Genomic DNA, 19,630 nt, shown 5'->3' on the forward strand with positions numbered 1-19,630 from the left:
GCACACACGCGCGCACACACACACATCCATGCACACATCTACACACTCATGCACACATACAGAGTTACTCTCATTCTTTTTCCATTGAGAGATCAATGACGATGATCCCTATCTGATGGGAGACCCCTCTCCTTCCCCTTCCTCGAGTTCAAATCCCAGACTGCCAAAAAGCCATACCAACCAAGCAACAAAACACACTCCAAACAAAAACAACTAACCCAAAGGCCAGCCTCGCGAGACTGGAGTTGAAGGGCGCTGTGTGAACTGAAGTCTCGAGAACCCAACAGTTCTCAAATACAGCAGAAAAAGGGGTCAGGGGTGGGTGTGGAGAAGTCTGAGTGTCGTCCTTGAACTCTGAGAGGCTCCATCGACGGAGCTGCGGAACAATCAGATGCACCCAGGAAACCAACAAGAGCGCATTAGCTAGAAACCAGCTAGGAACTTTCTCAGTCCAGGCAGCCACCGCGCAAACAACGAAGATCTCCACGGAGCCCGTGGCGAGCGACGAACACGTCCCCCACACATTCCTTGTGTTAAGATGGATGGGAAGTAACTTCTCAGCACTGTTTTCCCTTCCTCTCCAACTGCCCACCCCCAATCCAGGGGTGACTGTGGGTTCGGAGATCCCCCACCTCCAAGGGCAAGTAAGCGCCCCCAGGGAACACGCCCCTAGGACACGGGATGTCTGGTTTCTAGAACACAAGCAGCTGTCCTCGGATGGATGCCTGGAGCTTGTTCATTTTTATTTCTGTTCCTTTTGGAAAACAGAAGTATCACGAGGCTGGCACCAATCGACACTCTCTTTTCAGGACGGGAGGGGGCTTGGAGCCCACAGCGGAGGCATTCCCGACGCTTCTGAAGTGGAAGCCAGATGCCGGCGGGGGGGTGGTGGAATTCAGGGCCAGGATGGGGGGGCATGGAGAAGGGGCACAGTGCCCACACCTGGCTGGGAAACCCCGTCCCTCACCTCCCAGAGGTCCCAAAGGTCTCCAAGTTCAAGCATGGTCGACGCGCGAAGCAATGAAGCCGGGAGAGGCGTCCTTCGGTTGGAGAACACACCCGGCTCCCCACAGCTAGGCCAAGGATGGCAGGCTGGAGCTCCGAGCAGCTCAGCTCCCGTGCTAAGGGGAGCCCTAGTCCCAGGTTCTAGGGGCAGGAGGTATGGGAACGAGAGAGGATCCTTCCTTCCTTCCTTCTTTCTTTCCTTTCTTCCTTCCTTCCTCCCTCCCTCCCTCTGTTCCTTCCTCCTCCCTCCCTCCCTCCCTCTTTCCATACTTTTGTAGTACTGGATTTTCTCTCTCTCTTTTTTTTTTTTTTGGCCTATCCTGGGGCTTGAACTCAAGGCCTAGGTGCTGAGCCTCTTTGTGCTCAAGGCTAGTGCTCTACCACTTGAGCCATAGCGCCACTTCCAGTTTTTGCGTGGTTAATTGGAGGTAAGAGTCTCACAGGGAGTTTTCTGCCCGGGCTGGCTTCAAACCACGATCCTCAGATCTCCGCCTCGTTAGTAGCCAGGATGACAGGCGTGAGCCACTGGTGCCCGGCCAGTACTAGGATTTTAACTCGAGGAATCATCCTATTGGGCAGGCAGGTGTTTCTACCACTTGCGGCACGACTTCTTCCATTTTGCTTTAATTATTTTCCAAGTAGAGCCTTGAGTTTTTCCCAGGCTGCCTTTAGATCCTGATCTTCCTCCCTAGGCCTCCCCACCCAGCTGGGATTACAGGACGGAACCATCCTGCCCAGTTTCGTTGTTGGGATGGAGTCTGCATAGCCTCTTCCCCTGGCTGACCTTGAGCCATCGATCCTCCAGCTCTGTGTCTGGAGTAGCTAGGATTACACGCACGAGCCCCCCTTCCAACCCTTCCAACGTTCTTTGCTAGATTCTTGGAGGCAATGCTTGCTTGGGACGTTTCTGGGGTGGACAAGGGTTGAGAACCAGAGTCCTGACACAGGTCAGGCCTTGATCGACCATGACTGAGGCTTCATTTTTATCTTAAATCAAAAAACCAGTCTAAAATCAAATGGAGATGGAATAAGAGCTCCAGGGTTACATTTGAGTTTAAATATATTTCAAATGCGTTTAAGAGTCCCAACCCTTCACACCCTGGGTGTTTTAGATGTGCGCTCTGGGCGCGGGCTCTGGGCTCTGAGCTTCCTCTCCGTGTCGGGTGGTCTGACTCCAGAGCGGGGAGGAGCCAGGAGGCCGCTGGTGGAGAGGACGCAGGTGTGGGGGAGACACAGCCAGACCCCGGCCGCGGAGGGCCAAGGGAGTGTCCTCTCCACCCATCCCACACTCGAATTCATATTAGGCCAAACTGAAGGGAGATCGGGGGACGGGTGGGGACTGCCCCCCCTCCGGGGCCTTAGGACAGCAGTCTGCGTGTGCGCCCCACCCACCAAGCAAGCAGAAACCAACGCGCCCCCCGAGCGCCTCACCGGACGCCAGCCCGAGATGGCAGGCCGGCCTCTGACTCAGCCCCGGCGGGTGCTGGGGGTGGGGTTCTGCTCAGAGGCGGGGCAGAAAACGCCACCTGTGCCCCCCACGGGGCCCTCCCCCTCCTCCCCTCGGGGCTGACTGACGGACACGCCCTGGCTCAGAGCTGCTGGCTGGCGTGGCGGGCGTCGGTGGACACAGCTGCGTCCACAGCAGACGGGCACCTGTCCCCCCCCGCCCCCCCCCCCCCCCGTGGGCCACGCCCGTCCTCGGCGGGCGCCAGAAACCGCAGCCTGCTGCCCACCGGGGCATCGGCTGCACAGAGGGGGCAGCTGGGCTCCCTCGGGTCAGGCACAGACAGCCCGGCCCCCGGGACCCGGCTCCTCCTCCTCTCCGTGCCTCGGTTTCCCCATCTGCCCCGCAGATCCCCTCCTGATCCTCTCTGGCAGCCCAACATGGCGCTGGATGATAGAGCTAAGAGGAGCCATGATGGGCGTTGTAGAGTGTGCGTGGTGGCTCTTCTTGGGAACGTGTGTGTGTGCGTGTGTGCGTGTGTATGTGTGCATACGAGTGCTACTGGGGCTTGAACCCAGGAACTCGTGCACCACGGTATGTCCTGGAGCACTGGAATCGCACCCAAGCCCCTTTCCTGTAGTTATGTTTCCAGTCAGTGTCTCTTGCTTCCCCCCGGGGCGGCGTGAGAGCCTTGTCCTCCCGCTTGCCGCTTACACACAGTCGATGTCACAGGCTTGTGTCACCAGACGTGGCTTATGGAGGGAGTTGGGAACTACCTAAGGTTTCAGCCTGGACTGGCCTCACACTCCTCATCTCTGCTTTTTGAGGGACTGGATTACAGGCATGAGCCACCACATCTGGTTTGGTTTTTTTTTGCCAGTCCTTAGGCTTGAACTCTGGGTCTTGGTGCCGTCCCTGAGTTTCTTTTTCTCAAGGCTAGTGCTTTACCACTTGAGCCACAAGGCCACTTCCCGTGTGTGTGTGTGTGTGTGTGTGTGTGTGGTGTGCGTGTGTGTGTGCGTGTGTGTGCGTGTGTGTGTTTCGGGGGTAGTTTATTGAAGATAAGGGTCTCAGGGACTTTCCTGACCGGCCTGGCTTTGAGCCGGCATCCTCAGATCTCAGTCTCCCGAGTAGCTTGATTTACAGGTTTGAGCTACCCAGATCAGGGCACGTCTGGACTTCCCGGATTCGTTTACTGTGGGGTCCTGAAGGGGGCCGTTAGCCTTGCAGTCCCTGGGGCCTCTGTACCGGGCTCAGTGCCCTCACCCAGGGGCTTTCCACGCCTTGATGGGGCGAGGCCCATAAAGCACAGGCGCCTCTCGGGGGAAGGCCAGGCCAGGAGAGCTCTAGTTCAGGTCCGCGGGGGATGGGTATCTAGGCCGGCCACATCTTTGGGGTTCACAGTCGGCTTCTGTAGGGACTGGAGGCCCTTGCCCACAGACCCCCGGGAGGGGGGGGGGCACCTCCTCGGCCCTCGCCCTCCCCTCGCCCTCCCCTCAGCCTGGCCGCCGTCCAGGAGGAAGTTTCTCCAGGCAGCTTTGGGCCAGGCGCCCTCTACGTCTCTGGAGCCCCCGCCGTCACCGGAAACCCCCAGTGTAGTGCCCCGCCCTCCCCGGCCCATCCCGGGCAAGCCCGGCTGTGGGGTTCGCGAGCGGGGCGCGGGCTCCCCCCAAGCCTGGCCCCGGCCTGGCGGCTGGCGGCCCCTCCCCAGCCGAGCCCCCCATCCCGGGCCTGGCCAAAGGCGCACTCACCAGTCGCTGGCACTTCGGGTCTTGGGAGGGAAGGGGAGCGCGGGGGCTCCGGGCCGGTGGGGCGCGGGGCGCGGGGGCTCCGGGCCGGTGGGGCGCGCGGGGCGCGGCGGGGCCAGGCGGAGCGCGGGGCGCGGGGCGCGGGGCTCCGGGCCGGTGGGGCGCGGGGCGCGGCGGGGCCAGGCGGAGCGCGGGGGCGCGGGGCGCGGGGGCTCGGGGCCGGTGGGGCGCGCGGGGGCTCCGGGCCGGTGGGGCGCGCGGGGGCTCCGGGCCGGTGGGGCGCGCGGGGGCTCCGGGCCGGTGGGGCGCGCGGGGACTCCAGGCCGGTGGGGGGCGCGGGGCCAGGCGGGGCGCGGGGCGCGGGGCTCCGGGCCGGTGGGGCGCGGCGGGGCGCGGGGCGCGGGGCGCGGGGGCTCCGGGCCGGTGGGGCGCGCGGGGGCGCGGGGCGCTGCCGAGGTCTCCGCGGGCCGCGCGCAGGTCCTGTGGCCGCGCCGGGTGCCGGGGTCACGCGGCCGCTCCCTCGCCCCACCCCGTCCTGCTCGGGGAGCGCCGGGGCGCGGGCGCGGCGGGGGCAGCCGGGCCCGGGCGGGGCGGACGCTCGGGGGCGCCGGCGGGGGAGGGGCGCCTTCCCCTCACCCCAATGCAGTTGTGGGGGGAGAAGGCGAGCGTCCCCCCTCCCCCGCCCCCAGGATCGCGGGGGCTCGTGGGCACTTGGCTGAGGTGCTGCGGGGCTCACCCGCGCGCCATCGGGGGCACACCTGCTGGCTTTACAGACCGGGAAACTGAGTCTCAGAAAAGCCCCTGCCCCAGCTAGGACTTTGAGCCCGCAGCCTTGCGCCCCTCCCGCCTGGGGGTGTGCCCTGCATTGGGACGGAAGGACGCCGCCTGGGGGGGGGGAGACTGGGGGAGCAGAGGGGCCCTGGCTTTGCCACCCAGAAAGTTCTCATCGAGGGGGGGGCACGGAGCTCCGGGGGCCTCCAGCCTCCCCCCTGCCCTGCCCTGGACGCGGGCCGGGCCGGGAGACCAGAACCCCATCCGCACCCCCCCCTCCCTTCCCCCCCCCCCCCCCCCCAGGGCGCTGGGAACTCCCACCACCCTCTCCCATGCCGGTCTCTTAGAAGAGCCCACCCGCAAAGCCCACGCTGCCTCTGGTCAGGGAGACTTCGAAACTCTCAACACCGCAACAGGGGGCAAGGGTAGACATGAGCAGCTACTACTTGCCTTCAGTGAGTGTGTGTGTGTGTGTGTGTGCGCGCGCGCACGCCAGTCCTGGGGCTTCAACCCAGGGCCTGGGCACACTGCCCCTGAGCTTTTTGGCTCAAGGCCAGTGCCCTACCACTTGAGCTACAGCTCCACTTCTGTTTTTTTGCTGGTTAATTGCCTACTGCCCTGCCCAGGCTGGCTTCTAGCCATGATCCTCGCAGCTCAGCCTGCCTCCTGCGCAGCTAGGATGACAGGCGCGAGCTGCCAGTGCCTGGCACCTTCCACATTTAACAGAAGAGGAAGCTGAACCTGTGACAGACCAAGAGATAAGGAGCAAGGCCGCAGGCTCTCTGTGAGGCCCAGCTCCTCGCGAGGGTTGACTGGGGTGCACAGGCCTCGGGGTGCAGAGACCCCAGGGTGCACAGGCTTTGGGGTGTAGAGACCCCAGGGTGCACAGGCCTCGGGGCGCACACGCCGCAGGCTCCCCTTCTTGCATTCTCCACTTCCTCCCCCTATTCTGTTACTGCTCTATGGAAAATCAGCGAATCCTTGGAAGTAGGCATTGAGCTTGCATAGACCTTATGAAATACTATAGAGTTATTTGAAGTAACGGTTTCAGGAAATGTATACATTTAGAGACGGATGGTAAAGAATGACAAAACAAAACATGAAGTTTGTATTTCGACTCCCAGCCCCCACTGCCTGGAGACAATCACTGCCGGAGTTGGTGTGTTCTTCCTGTGTATGTGCGTGCGCGTGTGTGCTCACAAGCGTGTACACACCGTCTGCCGGAATTCCCACCGGGTGTAATCGGTTGGGCATGCCCCCGGCCTCGGCACAGGACTCGTTTCCACGATGGGCGCAGAGCTCCGCTGTGGATGGAGATCAGCTCGGCGCAGTGTCTGTGGCCCGAGTTTCCGAGTTATTTATCAGCCTCTGTTGAGGGGCAGTTAAGTTTACTCTTGGTGCTCCCCTTAATAATTCCGATAAATCATTAATATTAACACATAGTGATAGAATGGGCACACATTTACAATGAGATGTCAATATCACTGTACAGACGTACATGCCATTGTACACCCATAGATCTGTGGACTAAAAACTCTACATTTGGACCAACTGAGTCAAAGGATGGCCATGTTAAATGTTTTTAAACTTAGAAATCATTTAAAACTATTGGAATAATTTTAAATGTATAGAATATTGGATGCACGATACGGAGACCCCCCCCCCCCCGCCATGTGTGATTAAGTTGTGGGCATGCTCTCATGTGCATTCCTACAAACAAGGAGAACTTTCATGAAGAGAGAAGCCCAGGGATGTCACTGGTAACTATGTTGCCCTTGTCTCACCAGACAACAGTACTATTGAACAAGTTTTAATTGCATTACTTTAACAGTGCTATACTGTGATACTGATAAAAGCAAGATACAGCATAGTGTGTACATCTGCATGAAGGTTACCAGGGACCATTCGAAAGTCTCGGAACCGCCCAGTTTTAAGTGTTTGCCTGGCACCCAGGGGGCCTTCATTCACCCAGTGTATACTGCATACCGGTAATGGGGTCGGGAGCAGAAATGAAGCACAGTGCACCCGTGACTGAAGAGTGCAGGCCAAAGTCACGGAAAGCGTTGGCTAAGGGAGGGTAGTGGAGATGGAGAGCGGAGAGAGACCAGGCCTCAGGAAGCCTCAGCCCTGAAGTGAGAGAGAGAGAGAGAGAGAGAGAGAGAGAGAGAGAGAGAGAGAGACCAGGCCTCAGGAAGCCTCAACCCTGAAGTGAGAGAGACACAGAGAGAGAGAGAGAGACAGAGACACAGAGAGAGACAGAGAGAGACAGAGAGACAGAGAGACAGAGAGAGAGAGAGAGAGAGAGAGAGAGAGAGAGAGACCAGGCCTCAGGAAGCCTCAGTCCTGAAGTGAGAGACAGAGAGAGAGACAGAGAGACAGAGACAGAGACAGAGAGAGACAGAGAGAGACAGAGAGACAGACAGAGAGAGAGAGAGAGAGAGAGACCAGGCCTCAGGAAGCCTCAGTCCTGAAGTGAGAGACAGAGAGAGAGACAGAGAGACAGAGACAGAGACAGAGAGAGAGACAGAGAGAGACAGAGAGAGAGAGAGAGAGAGACCAGGCCTCAGGAAGCCTCAGTCCTGAAGTGAGAGACAGAGAGACAGAGAGACAGAGACACACAGAGAAAGACACACAGAGACACAGAGAGTGAGACACAGAGAGAGACACAGAGAGAGAGAGACACAGAGAGAGAGACACAGAGAGAGAGAGAGAGAGACCAGGCCTCAGGAAGCCTCAGCCCTGAAGTGAGAGAGAGAGACAGAGAGAGAGAGAGGAAAGAGAGGGAGAGAGAGAGACAGAGAGAAACAGAGAGAGAGAAAGAGAGGGAGAGAGACAGAGAGAGACAGAGAGAGACACAGAGAGAGAGACATAGAGAGAGACACAGAGAGAGAGAGACCAGGCCTCAGGAAGCCTCAGCCCTGAAGTGAGAGAGACAGAGAGAGACAGAGAGAGACAGAGAGAGAGAAAGAGAGGGAGAGACAGAGAGAGACAGAGAGAGACAGAGAGAGAGAGAGAGACCAGGACTCAGGAAGCCTCAGCCCTAAAGTGTGTGAGAGAGAGACACAGAGAGAGACACACAGAGAGAGACAGAGAGAGAGAGAGACCAGGCCTCAGGAAGCCTCAGCCATGAAGTGAGAGAGAGAGAGAGAGACAGAGAGAGAGAGAGAGAGAGAAAGAGAGACAGAGAGAGACAGAGAGAGAGACCAGGACTCAGGAAGCTCAGCCCTAAAGTGAGAGAGAGAGAGAGAGACAGAGAGAAAGAGAGGGAGAGAGAGACAGAGAGAGACAGGGAGAGAGAGAGAGAGAGAGAGTGAGACCAGGCCCCAGTGAAGGCGGCGGTGTGCTGAGCCCCCTGTGGAGGGGGTGTGTGGGTGAGTGGGGGGGCACCTCACCGACGCCATGTACATGTGAGGGTGCTGTAACACTTGTCCAAGGTCACATGTTACGGATGAAGGTCAGAACCAGGCCCTGGCCCGGGTCCCTGCGCCCGTACTTCCAGCCTGCTGGGCGGCAGCACCCAGGAGTCAGGCAGCAGCCCGTCGGGGCCGAGTGCTCTACTCGGGGTGGACACCGCCCTGCCCCCAGGTCATGGAATGTTCCGGAACAATTCTTTCTACTCTCTTGTGCCCGCCATTCACCGAAACGACCTAATTTCAGCCGTGCAAATCTCCACGTTTCACACGAGACTCTGTCTGGACGTTCCAGAACCCTCGCGGTGTGGCCGGTGCCTGGACGTTCCAGAACCCTCGCGGCGTGGCCGGTGCCTGACGTTCCAGAACCCTCGCGGCGTGGCCGGTGCCTAGACGTTCCAGAACCCTCGCGGCGTGGCCGGTGCCCACCGCAAACCAACCAGAGCAGAGGCGAGGTTCCCGCGGTGCCTCGCCCAGCCCAGCCACCAAACCGCAAACCGCAGCGCTGCTGGCCTCTGGGCTCGCCCTCCCTGCCTGTCCTCCGTCGAGGCTGGCTCTGCGTGCGAACCCCAGCCTCCCAGACCCCGGCTCCGCTCCAGCCCCATCTTCTTCAACTCCCCAGCCTCCTCCCCCAAATCTTCTGACGTTCTGGAACACACTGTAGACCTCCTTTCCCTAGCGGAAGCAGCACGTCCGGCTCCGTCTTTTGCCGCCAGCTTTCTTCCCCCAGCCGTCTCAAGTCAACCTTGAACCCAGGCTGAGATCCTGCCTGCCCGCGAGCCGGCGCTGGGCCAGGCCCCGCGTTGAACGGGCTCTGTGAGTGCACGGCAGGGCGTGGGGGACATAGGTGTTGCCTATGACTCAACTGCGGCGGTAAGAGGCTGACTTACACGAGTTCAGGTCCAGGCTCTGTCCAGGTGAAGACTGTGGCACGCGTGTGCAAGCCTCTGGGTTCCATCTCAGCACTGAAGAGAAGACGAGGAGGAGGAGGAGGAGGAAGAGGCCAGGGCTGGATGCAGTCCCTGGCCTAGGGCCAGAGCCCCGAGCCCAGGCGCGCGCACAACTTTAGCAAGTGCTTGGGAAATGAAGGGCAAGATGGCAGCCTGGTCCACGGAAAGCAGGATTTTAGGAAATCTGCATTTCCTGATAACCCGCATGACGGTGCTGAAAACCAGACCCGTGTGATACCGTTTATACATGTGATACATTTTGCTGGTTATTTTGGAGGTAGAATCTCATGGACTTTTTTTGTTTGTCCAGGCTGGCTTTGAATCACAATCCTCCAGATCTTAGTCCCTTGAGTCACATGTGTTACTGGTGCCTGGCTTATGTATTCTAATTTTTAAAATTAGTATATAATAACTATACAAATTAAATGGCTCACTGTGATATTTAATATACTTTGATCACATTCACCTCCTCTATTCCTTTCTCATCCTTATCTCAGCCTCTCTCTTAACGTCCTTACGGATGTAATGGGCTTCATTACATCCTTTTCAGGCGCACACACAATGTATCTGCCACACACACACCCCCTTACTGTTGGTGCCCTTCCAAATTGCCCCCTTTCATCCATATCTTTAAAAAATTACTGAAATTGCACAGAGAGGAAACGTGGCATTTGTGTTCCCGAGTCTGGTGTGGCTCGTGTAGCGCGATGGCCTCTCCCTTCATCTATTTCCCCTGCAGGTGACGGTTTTGTTCTTTATGGCAGGACCGTGTACACCCACCACATTTTCCTTGTCCACTCAGCTGTGTGTGGCCACCTGGGCTGATTCTTGTTTGGCCTCTGTGTACATAGGCCGGGCTAGCTTTAAACCCCCTTCCGGGGAGATCCTGGGCCTATTGGCCCCCTCGTGTGTTCCCCTTTCTCTCTCACGCAAGCCTCTGGCCAGTAGGAAGTAATGCGTGAGCAAGGGCCACGGGTAAGCTCCGCACCAGATGTGGCCGCAAGAATGCCCTTCCCCCCCATACTCGCCAAGGAGGCCAGGTACGCGTGGGCATCCCGGGGTCAGCTTCAGGAGCTTCCCGAAGTTTTATTCAGGGGAGTAATGCGGCAGGAAGAGGCGGGACTAACTGGGTACTAACGATTGGCTGATGAACTGTCCATCACGGTGATGTCATGGAACTTCCCGCGGAGGCGGAGATCACAGTCCCCCCAGGGGTCCCTGGGCTCAGGTGTTGCCATTACGAGACCTGTGCTCCAAGATGAGAGGCGGGGCTGGTTTAGCACCCTCTTGGGGTGGGGGGGGGGAGGTTCCAGACCGGGGGAGAAGGTAGGCGTGGCTAACAGCCAAGCAACCCCAGGTCTTAAAGGTATAGCCATCCCCGACATACATAGACATTCTATCGTATGCTGATGCGGATTCTTCTGAATGTGTACTCAAGAGTCTGCTAACAGGGTCCTGCAACAATGCTATAAAGATGGCTTTGTGAGGACCCTCCTGGTGACTGGCTTACATTCCCACCAGCCCGGACCAGCCCCTCTCCTGCCCCCTCCCCACCCACACTGTTTTCTTGATGCCAGCCGCTCTGACCCGAGTGAGATGGAATCCATTTGCTTTTCCTTTATGGCTAGGTGTAGAACTTCTCACGCGTCTATTGGCCGTTGGTACTTCTTTGGAAAACTTCAACTAGCTTGCCACTTATCGACTGGATTTTTTTTTTGGTATTTCACGGTCCAGACCGGAATTGAACGAGGACTTCCAGATGAACCACAGGGAGCGTGGCTGGATTTCCGATCGCTCCTAAGGACGCTTCCCAGTATCTGTGCTGACTATGTCCCGGGCGACGGTCACGTGTGCCAAGGCCTCACTTGTGTGTCTGGAGTTGGGCTTGGCCTGGCGTCCTCTCTGGCTACCCACTGTGCACATGGCACCACGGAGCGCCTGTCCCTGGCGGCGCGGTGCTTTCTGGGCCGTGCTCAGTGCCTCGGAGGGGAGGTTTGGTGTCTTCTCTGAGGCGGACCTCTTCCTTCCTGCCTGCCTCCCTTTCCTCCTCTTCCGTTCTGGTCGGTTGGTCTTGAACGCTCCCTCCCTCTGCCTCAGTCTCCCTGTGTGCTGGAACTGCGGGTGCCCTCGTTTCTTTCTCTCCTTGCCCCGCGGGGCCCTCCCCACGGTCCCCCTTTTGCCGGGTGCTAGGGTGTGGGAAGGGGTGAAGGCGGGGCGCTCCTGGAGCTCCCACTTCCTACACCCCCGGCTGAGTGCACGGCCTGGAGACCGGGGCCGGGTTCCTGCCCCGCCTTCCGGGTGGGGAGGCCCAGGGTAGAGGAGCCCTGGCCCCAGGAGCTACCCGGAGGGGGCGTCCTGCCATGGCGGATCCCTACCAGCAGGGGGCGGCAGAGCCACGGCTGGCAGAGCTCGGAGCGGGGCTGAACCCTGTCCTGGGCCGGTGGCCACTCTGGTCTCTGGTCTTGCCTAGGGTGGGTGGTCGCTCCGTCCTGCCCAGGGATTCGTGGCCCTGCTCTGGGCTGGGCTTCAGATTCTCCAGGAGCCCCGGGTCTCAGGCCCTCTGGGGGTTCCGGGCATTTTCTGTGGCGTTTAATCGAGCGGCCTCTGGTGATGCCGGCGGCGGCGGACCTGGTCCCAGAGCCGCCTAGACACCGCCGCCCTCCAGGGCAGGCCTTCGGGGGCGGGCTGGGGAGCCGGAGGGGCGCCACCTCTCTGCTCCTCACGCCCCGGGATTCCCAGCGCCAATCCAAGCCCGGCCTCTGGTGCCCCAGAGAGCTGCGCACACCCGTCCACGAGCAAGCGTGGCTTCTGCCAGCCGCCCGGGCCGGGCTTCTGGCCATCACGTGGGAACCGTCGGTGTGGCATCACGGCTGCCGTTTCCACCTTGCGATTCCCTTCCCTCTGCGGTCCTCCGCCATGCCCCCAGCACCCCACCCGGACGAGCCCCGCTGCTGGGTACCCAGCCCGGTGCCAGCTCCCGGGCACAGCCCCGGGATCCGCCCCTGCCACCAAGCTTCCCGGGGGCTCGTCACGGGAGCAAGGACGAGCACGGGACCGAGGGCCAGGCCTCCAGGTGCCGGCAGCCCCGCTGGCGTCTGTCTGGTCTGAATCTGGCCCGGCCTGGCCTTCTCCGCTCCCTGAGGTCGTGCCTGGCCCTCCGGTGCCCTCTACTGGCCACAGGGCGTCATGGCCGCTGGGGCTCCCCTCCCGCCCTTGGCTGTGGTGACTGGAGTCACCTGGGGGGGGTGGGGGGGCCTTGCTGAGCCCGGAGACTGAGCCAAGGCCCTGCGGGGGACGAGCTCTGCCCCCTCCCCAGCTCCTGCTCGGCGGGGGGGGGGGGCGTCCCTGCCCCGCCTGCCCCGCTCCGAGCCAGCCGCAGGGGGGAAGCAGGTCGGGGGTGATGATGGTGGACCCCGAGTCGCAGTGTATTCATCACAAGGCGGGAGGGGGTGCCCCGAGGGGAACATGGACACCGGAACGAGGTGCAGGCACGGGGGCCCCCCAGATGCGAGCCAAGGGCCGCTCATGGCTGCGCGTGCTGACTCAGTTTCCCTCCCGGTACCGAGGTGTGGCTGTCGCTGTCCACTCAGTGACCACGCGGCTCGCGGGGTCCACGCTGCAGGGGGAGACTCGGCGTCCTGGCCAGGGGGAGGAGACCAGGAGCCCGTCCACCCATGCCGTGTCACGAGAGATGCGTGGCACAAAACTGGGTGTCACCACCGGGTGGGCCGGGGCAGCAAGGATACGCGGAGACCAAGGCAGGGCTGGTCGCCTCAGGACCCCTGCAGGCTGCTTTCCTGGCTCCACCTTGGGCTTCAGCTCTCTTGTGATCTTCAAGGGCTGTGTGAGAGCAGGGGAGAAGATTTCAGCTAAATTGGTTTGCTCCTTATAAAATACATATTCGTTCCAGCGTTAGGAGTTAGTGTAGAGCCACAAGCAATCAAAACGGTGTGGTTGGTGCCGGGGGGGGGGGGGGAGATTGTGCTTCTAAGCCTGAGGTGAAAAACGAGTCACCTGTGGAATCTGACACACACACACACACACACACACGTATGCACGCGCATGCACACACCGATTTTTCAAGCAAGGTCTTGCATCTTTGCCTAGGGCTAGCCTCCGACTGAGGACGTCCATTTAAGCCCCTCTATGTAGCTGGAGTCACAGGCCTAAGCCACCATGCCGGGCTTGTTGGTTGAAATGGAGTCGTGTAATTTCCTATCTGGACCTCATTTCTCCCAATCCCCATCCCGGAGTAGCTGAGATTACAGGTGTGAGCCACTGCACCCAGCTTTTCCGTTTCACTGCTTATAAGTGTGTGTCTGTGCAAATCTACAATTATCTCCAAGTAAAACAAGAGACATGAGCGTTTACACACCAGGTAGCAACATTCTCTGTTAACTCGAAGCCTTGCAACTATCTGCCAACCAATGAATAGGTAAACAGACCGTTCCGTAGCAGGGAATCTACTCTTCAGTGATGACGGGAACAAACCCCATCGATGTGTCCCAAGCAAGGAAGGCAGACACACATGAGCACGTGCGTGTGCTGTGGTTTCCTGCACACGGATCCCCAGCGACGTTTAGAGCTGTGCTTGTGGTGAGTGGCTATGATAGACTACAAGGACCTTTTGGGGGTGGTGGGAATGTCCTGAACCTTCATACGGTGGGGACGTGTTTGTATGCATCTGTGGAAACTCATTGAAATGTGTACGTAGTGCACGTAGCTCTGTGCGTGTGACAAATTCATTGAAATGTACTTTTACAATGCATGCATTTCGTGGCGTGCAAACCACGTTTGATTAGGAATAGAATAGTCACGGTCAGGTGCTGGCGGCTCGTGCTTAGAATCCTCGCTACCCAGGAGGCTGAGATCCGAGGATCAGGATTTGAGGTCAGTCCGGGCAAAGATGTCCACGAGATTCTTATGTCTAACTACCCAAAACCTCCCAGAAGCAGAGGTGCGGCTCAAGGGGTAGAGCACCACCCAAAGGTGGCGAAGCCGCCTAAGCGGAGGCCCCGAGTTCAAGCCCTGGCGTTGCTCTGCCTGTGTGCATCCACCTACGTGCACACACACACACACACGCACACACTTCACAATGCAAGTGGGAGGTTTCTGGCCCCAGTGCCAGATGGGTTACAGATGTCGGTTTCGGAGCATCGTTCCTCCCGTCGCATCGGCAACGGCAGGGCTTTGCCCCGAGGTCTTCGCTTGCGTCCTGGAGAGGGTCTCCCTCCGTCCGTCCGCGTGACTCACGCGCGCCCCAGCGGTTCCACGACGCCCCCCCAAGAAGCGCTCCTGGCTCGGGGATTATATCCACCCATTTCCGGGGGCCCAGCTCGCGTCGGCGTCTCCCTCCCTCCCTCCGCGCCTCTTCCGGGTGGAATCAGGACGTAACGGACCTTCCTCCCAAAGACGAGTCTTCTTCCAGAAAGAATGTTCTGGGCGGCGGGGGGAGGGGCGTGCTGGCCCCTCCCCCTTGGCCACCGCGCGAGCATCTGTCCCCGTGGGTGAGCGGAGGCCTTGGGGCCTGGCTTGGCCGGCTTCCTCCCTGCACCCCCCACCCCTGTCCCCCGAGTGGCCACCGCCCACCCCCGGCCCGCAGACCACAGAGCCCTGCCTGCCAGACGCTTGTCCCACGAGGACCACTGAGGCAGGCTCGGCACGGCCGGTGTCCCCTGAGGCCCTGACGGCCAAGGGGGGAGGGGAGGGCGCCGGGGCCTCGAGCGCACCCCCCCCAATCATCCCAGGCATCGTCGGGGAGCCACAGCCACGGGGGGAGTGCACGTGGGTGCCGCTAAAGGGGTGCGCGTGTGTGCGCGTGTGCGTGCGCGTGTGCGTGTAGGGAGGGAAAGATGGAGAGAGGAGAGGGAGAGGAAGAGAGAAGGAGGAAGAGAGAGGGAGAGAGAGTCTCTTCTCTTCTTCTCTCCCCTCCCCCCCCAGGCCTCCCCCAGGGCCTGCCCCCTCGGAGGCCGCCCAGCCCGGCAGTGGGAGGACAAAGCCCTGGGGACAGTGTTTCCCGTCCGTCCGTCCGTCCGTCCGTCCGAGGAGGAAGCGGAGGAAGGGCTGCTTCGGGCGTGCGTGGATCTGCAGACGCGGCGCTCAGCACCGCTTCCCAACCCTCACTACCCACCATTCACCCCAACTTCCTAAGTCAGCGTTCTGGACGGGGTGGCAAGGGGGCAGGTGCCAGGGGGTGGTGGTGACCCCTGACCCTTCACCTACAGCCACGCGCGTATGGTGACCCCTGACCTTTCCCTCCCCCCCGCCCCCTGCTTCCTGGGTTCTCAGTGTTTCCTTGCACACCCGTGTCCCCCGCCCCCCGCTTCCTGGGTTCTCAGTGCTTCCTTGCACACCCGTGTTCCCAGGCTGCTTAAGCCAGCTGGGGTTCAGTGCTGCTCGGTGCACACGCGAGGTGTAACCCGTTTGCACTCTCAGCCCGTGTGATGGAGAGGCGTCTGGAAGATGACGGCAGAGGCCGGAGGGGAAAGGTCAGAGGGATTTCCGTGATCCAATCAGGACGTGACGGTCAGTATCGCTGCCTACGCGAGATCCCTTCTCCCGGTTAACCTGCGACGCACAGGAATCGTGTCCTTTGAATGTCCACGCGAGCAGAACGACAGAAGCGGTGACGCTCGTGTCCAGGAACGCCATGAGCCCGGCACGCACGCCCCGCGGCCGTGGGAGCACCCCAGCGGGCTGGGAGGAGCAGCGTGGCTCTCAGAGAGGCTGAGCAACAGGATGAGGCCCTCAGCTCCTAAGGGAGGGCCAGTGCTGGAGTCCAGGCCCGAGGACTCCCGTGAGCACACACTTGATGGCTGGCCATCCCGGCACTGGGTCCAGGCCCCGAGGACTCCCGTGGGCTCACCCTTGATGGCTGGCCATTCCCCGGCCCTGGGTCCTGACTCATGTCCCGTCCCTTTGGCGCGGTCATGCGCTCCCCTTCCACCTTCACTTAGCGTTCAAGTGTTTTGTTGTTCTTGGATTTCCTTCGGGCTTCTCCACCTTTGCTCTAACGCGGCGCCCTGAATCGGCCCAGTGTTGGGTGAAGGGCACGCCGTCAGCCTGCCCAGTGTGGCCGGTCCGGCCTCCCCCCCCCCCGCCCCTCTCCCCCCCCCCCCCCCCCCCCCCCGTGCTGCCGGGCGCCGCCCTTCTCCCCTGGGTGGGCCCCGGCTCCGTCACGGAGGCCGCCTCCGCCCTCGAGAGGAATGAATTCCCTCCGCCGCAGCCACCGCACAGAAGACGTGGGGAGGACCGCGGGAGGCCGGCGTTCTCGGGTCCCCCAGCCCTCGTGACCTGGGGCTTAGTGATGCCCACGGAACGACCACACCAAGGGCCCCGGTGTGGTCTCCACCCCCACTCCCCCCCCCCGCCAGCTTGAGGGGGGCCGTTCCATAGCTACCTCCGCCAGCAGGGAAGGGAGTGCAGACGATGCCCGCCGGCTCTGCGCGGAGCAGAGAGGGGACCCTAACCCCACGGCCCTCAGCTCCCCTGGCTTCCTCCGATCTTCCCGTCGCGTGATTAGGTCAAGCAGCCAATCAGGGGAGTTTGAGGTCAAGGGGCGGGGCTCCAGTGCTCCATCCTGACCCGTGACAGGGGAGGGGAAGTGAAACGGTGCTCCTTGGCGGAGTCATAGGAGGAAGCACGGTACCTCCCGCCCCTCGCGCTTACTCTGTCAAGATGACTCTGAGGACCACCGATCGCAAGGACGCTGGCCACAGAGGAAGGAGGCCAGCTCTGTTACAGCCACCTAAGAAGCCCAGCAGGCCACGCTGCGGGACTTAGCAAGCAGAGGGAGGAGACCGCAGAGTACACGGACAGGGGAAGATGCACAGCGGTGTCAGTGTCCCAGCCGAACCCAGTGCGGTGGCCAGGCCTAGCAAGGTACCCAGCATGCCAGTGAGTCACCTCGGATGGTCCTGCCCAGTCTAGATGCCTAGATGCCTAGATGACTGCGTCCTGACCAACTCCCTGGGGAGCAGAAGAATCACGGGCGAGGCCCAGGAATCACGGGGAGGGGGACGGTAACGGAAACCGATTTCCCACAGCAGACGTTAACCAGTGGTGAAAGGGGCTGGACACACGTTGGGGTCCATCTTCCCCCCTAGATGGAAGGGGCCTGATGCACCTCCCCCAGCTGGGGAATGCGGCCCTTCCATCCTCTCTACATTGGAATCCGGAGAAACCGGTTGGGCAAATAGACCCCCGACTTAGCTGGCAGCCAGCCTGGTGCCTACCAGCCCCGCCCTGGTTTGGCGCGCTCAGAGTGACGTAGCCCCTTGGAGGTCAAGTGACCAGCCCCTTGGAGGTCACCTGACAGCTCGTGGCCTATGGGAATCCTGGCCAACCCCCTTCCCCCGATCATCTCCCCTTGTTCCTCTCTCAATAAAGTTAGTTCGCTCTCAGAAGCCGACTCCGTGGTCTGTGTACGTTAGCTCCCAGGGTAGGATAGCGGTCACATTGCCACGCGGGTCGCGCGCACCGCCAGGCCGGAGCCGCCCCTATGTCTCACCCTGACAGACCTGCAGGCCGAGGGTTAGGGGAGAGGACGATACGAGGGTAATAAGAGAGAAATAAGCATTTGAGCCGGAGCAGAGAAAGCAGACCCAACAGACACACATGGCCCACGGTGACTTGGGAGTTTACTGGCGTCCCTGAGTGTTTATTTTCCTGCTGCGATGTGCGGTTAGTGCCGCAGACCCACCAGGAGGCAGCCTTGGGCAGGCCCCAAAGCGGGGAGGCTGTGGACACGCAGGGGTGCAGGGTGAGGAGCCTGGAAAAGAGCTCAGACAGAGAGAGGGCTCCTCGCAGCCTGGGTCAAGGGATTGCAGTTAGCGGATGGGGAAAACCAAGCATCTGAGAGGAGGGCATCCGAGAGGAGGGGCCAGAGACACTCAGAGGCAACGGGGGACACAAAAAAGATAGGCTTGTTTGATCTCTAGCTGTGCCATCCCTCCCATCTGCCCCTTCACCCACCCATCCAGCCGTCCATCCGCCTGCCCATCTTCAAGTCCTCCTCGTCAGAGTCTGCCATGAGCCAGACACCACAATCACACGAGGAGCCAATGGACAAGAGTTTTGTCCTCTGCTGGGGACCTGGGTTGGCTCCTCTCAAGCCTTCTTCTCTCCTGTTCATGAGGAGTAGGGGTATCAGCCACTCTTGGCTGAGCACTTGTTTGGGGCCGAGTACTATTCCTGTGTGCCGCGTACCTCCTCCCTCCCACTTAGTCCTTCCGAGAACAGCAGCGTAAGGTAAAGGGGTGTTGGGAGGCGATGTGGGGTGAGGCTCAGCACGGGGTGATGGGGGGGCACACTCTGATAGTGGATCTCTGGGGACCCCTTCCATCTCCGGTTCCTGTCGTGGACGCCAACCGTTTCTCCAGAGGATGAGGTAGAGATGTCAGGTGTGGAATGGCGATGTGTTCAGGGACTTCGATGCGGGGGGGTGGGGGTGGGGGGAGGTATTTGTTTTGAACATGGATCCCACCGGACTTCTCCTCTCTCTTGTTCCTCTCCTCGCCCGCTTTTTCGTCCAGGCCCCGGGCTCCCCGTTCTCGTGAGCCGGCACAGGCCGCGCGGCGCCCTGGCCCAGCACGCGGTTCGGTCACCGCCCCCGGGAGATGCGTTTCCTCGCAGTGGAGAAGGCGGCTGTGTTTTCCTAAGTGACGGACGGGTGTGTTTACCCGGAGCCCCGGCCAGATGCTCCGACGTGCCGTGTGCAAGCCAGGCCCCGCGGGGCTGCTGCGGACGTGACTCAGGGAGGGCCGGGGGGACGGCTTGCACACTGTGCTCTGCACACGCCGCGCTGTGCTCTGGGCACGCGGACGTCTGGCCGGGAGGCTGGGTGGCTGCGGCGGGGGGTGGGGGGCCCCCCCACAGGTGTGACTCCCCGGCGATGTTTAGCTCAGGGCTCGCCCGGGCGGGGAGGCCCCGCGCTGACCGCCCCCCAGACCCCGCGGCTCCGTTTCCTGGGGTGAAGCCCTGCAGCCGCGGGGGCCTGGCTGGCTTTTTCCAGGCGGTTCCTCCGCACGTGTGGCTCCGGGCCGGGCTGGCGGGGGGGGGGGGGGGGGAGGAAACTAGCCGCGTTGAGAGGGCCCTGGCCCGGCCGCACGGTGGTGTCGGGGCTGAGCGGACCGGGGACCCCGGGGGCCGGGCGCCGCTGTCTGTCGTCCTGGGCTGACGGGCGGCGGTGGATCGATCGCTTACTCACTGCAACTCACCAACGCCGCCTCCAACGCCGCAGCTAACGGGCCAGACCGGGGACAAACCTGGATTGACACGGCCCCTGGAGGGTCTGGCCGTGGA

The sequence above is a fragment of the Perognathus longimembris genome, chromosome 4 (assembly GCF_023159225.1).
Source record: "Perognathus longimembris pacificus isolate PPM17 chromosome 4, ASM2315922v1, whole genome shotgun sequence".
Lineage (NCBI taxonomy): Eukaryota > Metazoa > Chordata > Mammalia > Rodentia > Heteromyidae > Perognathus > Perognathus longimembris.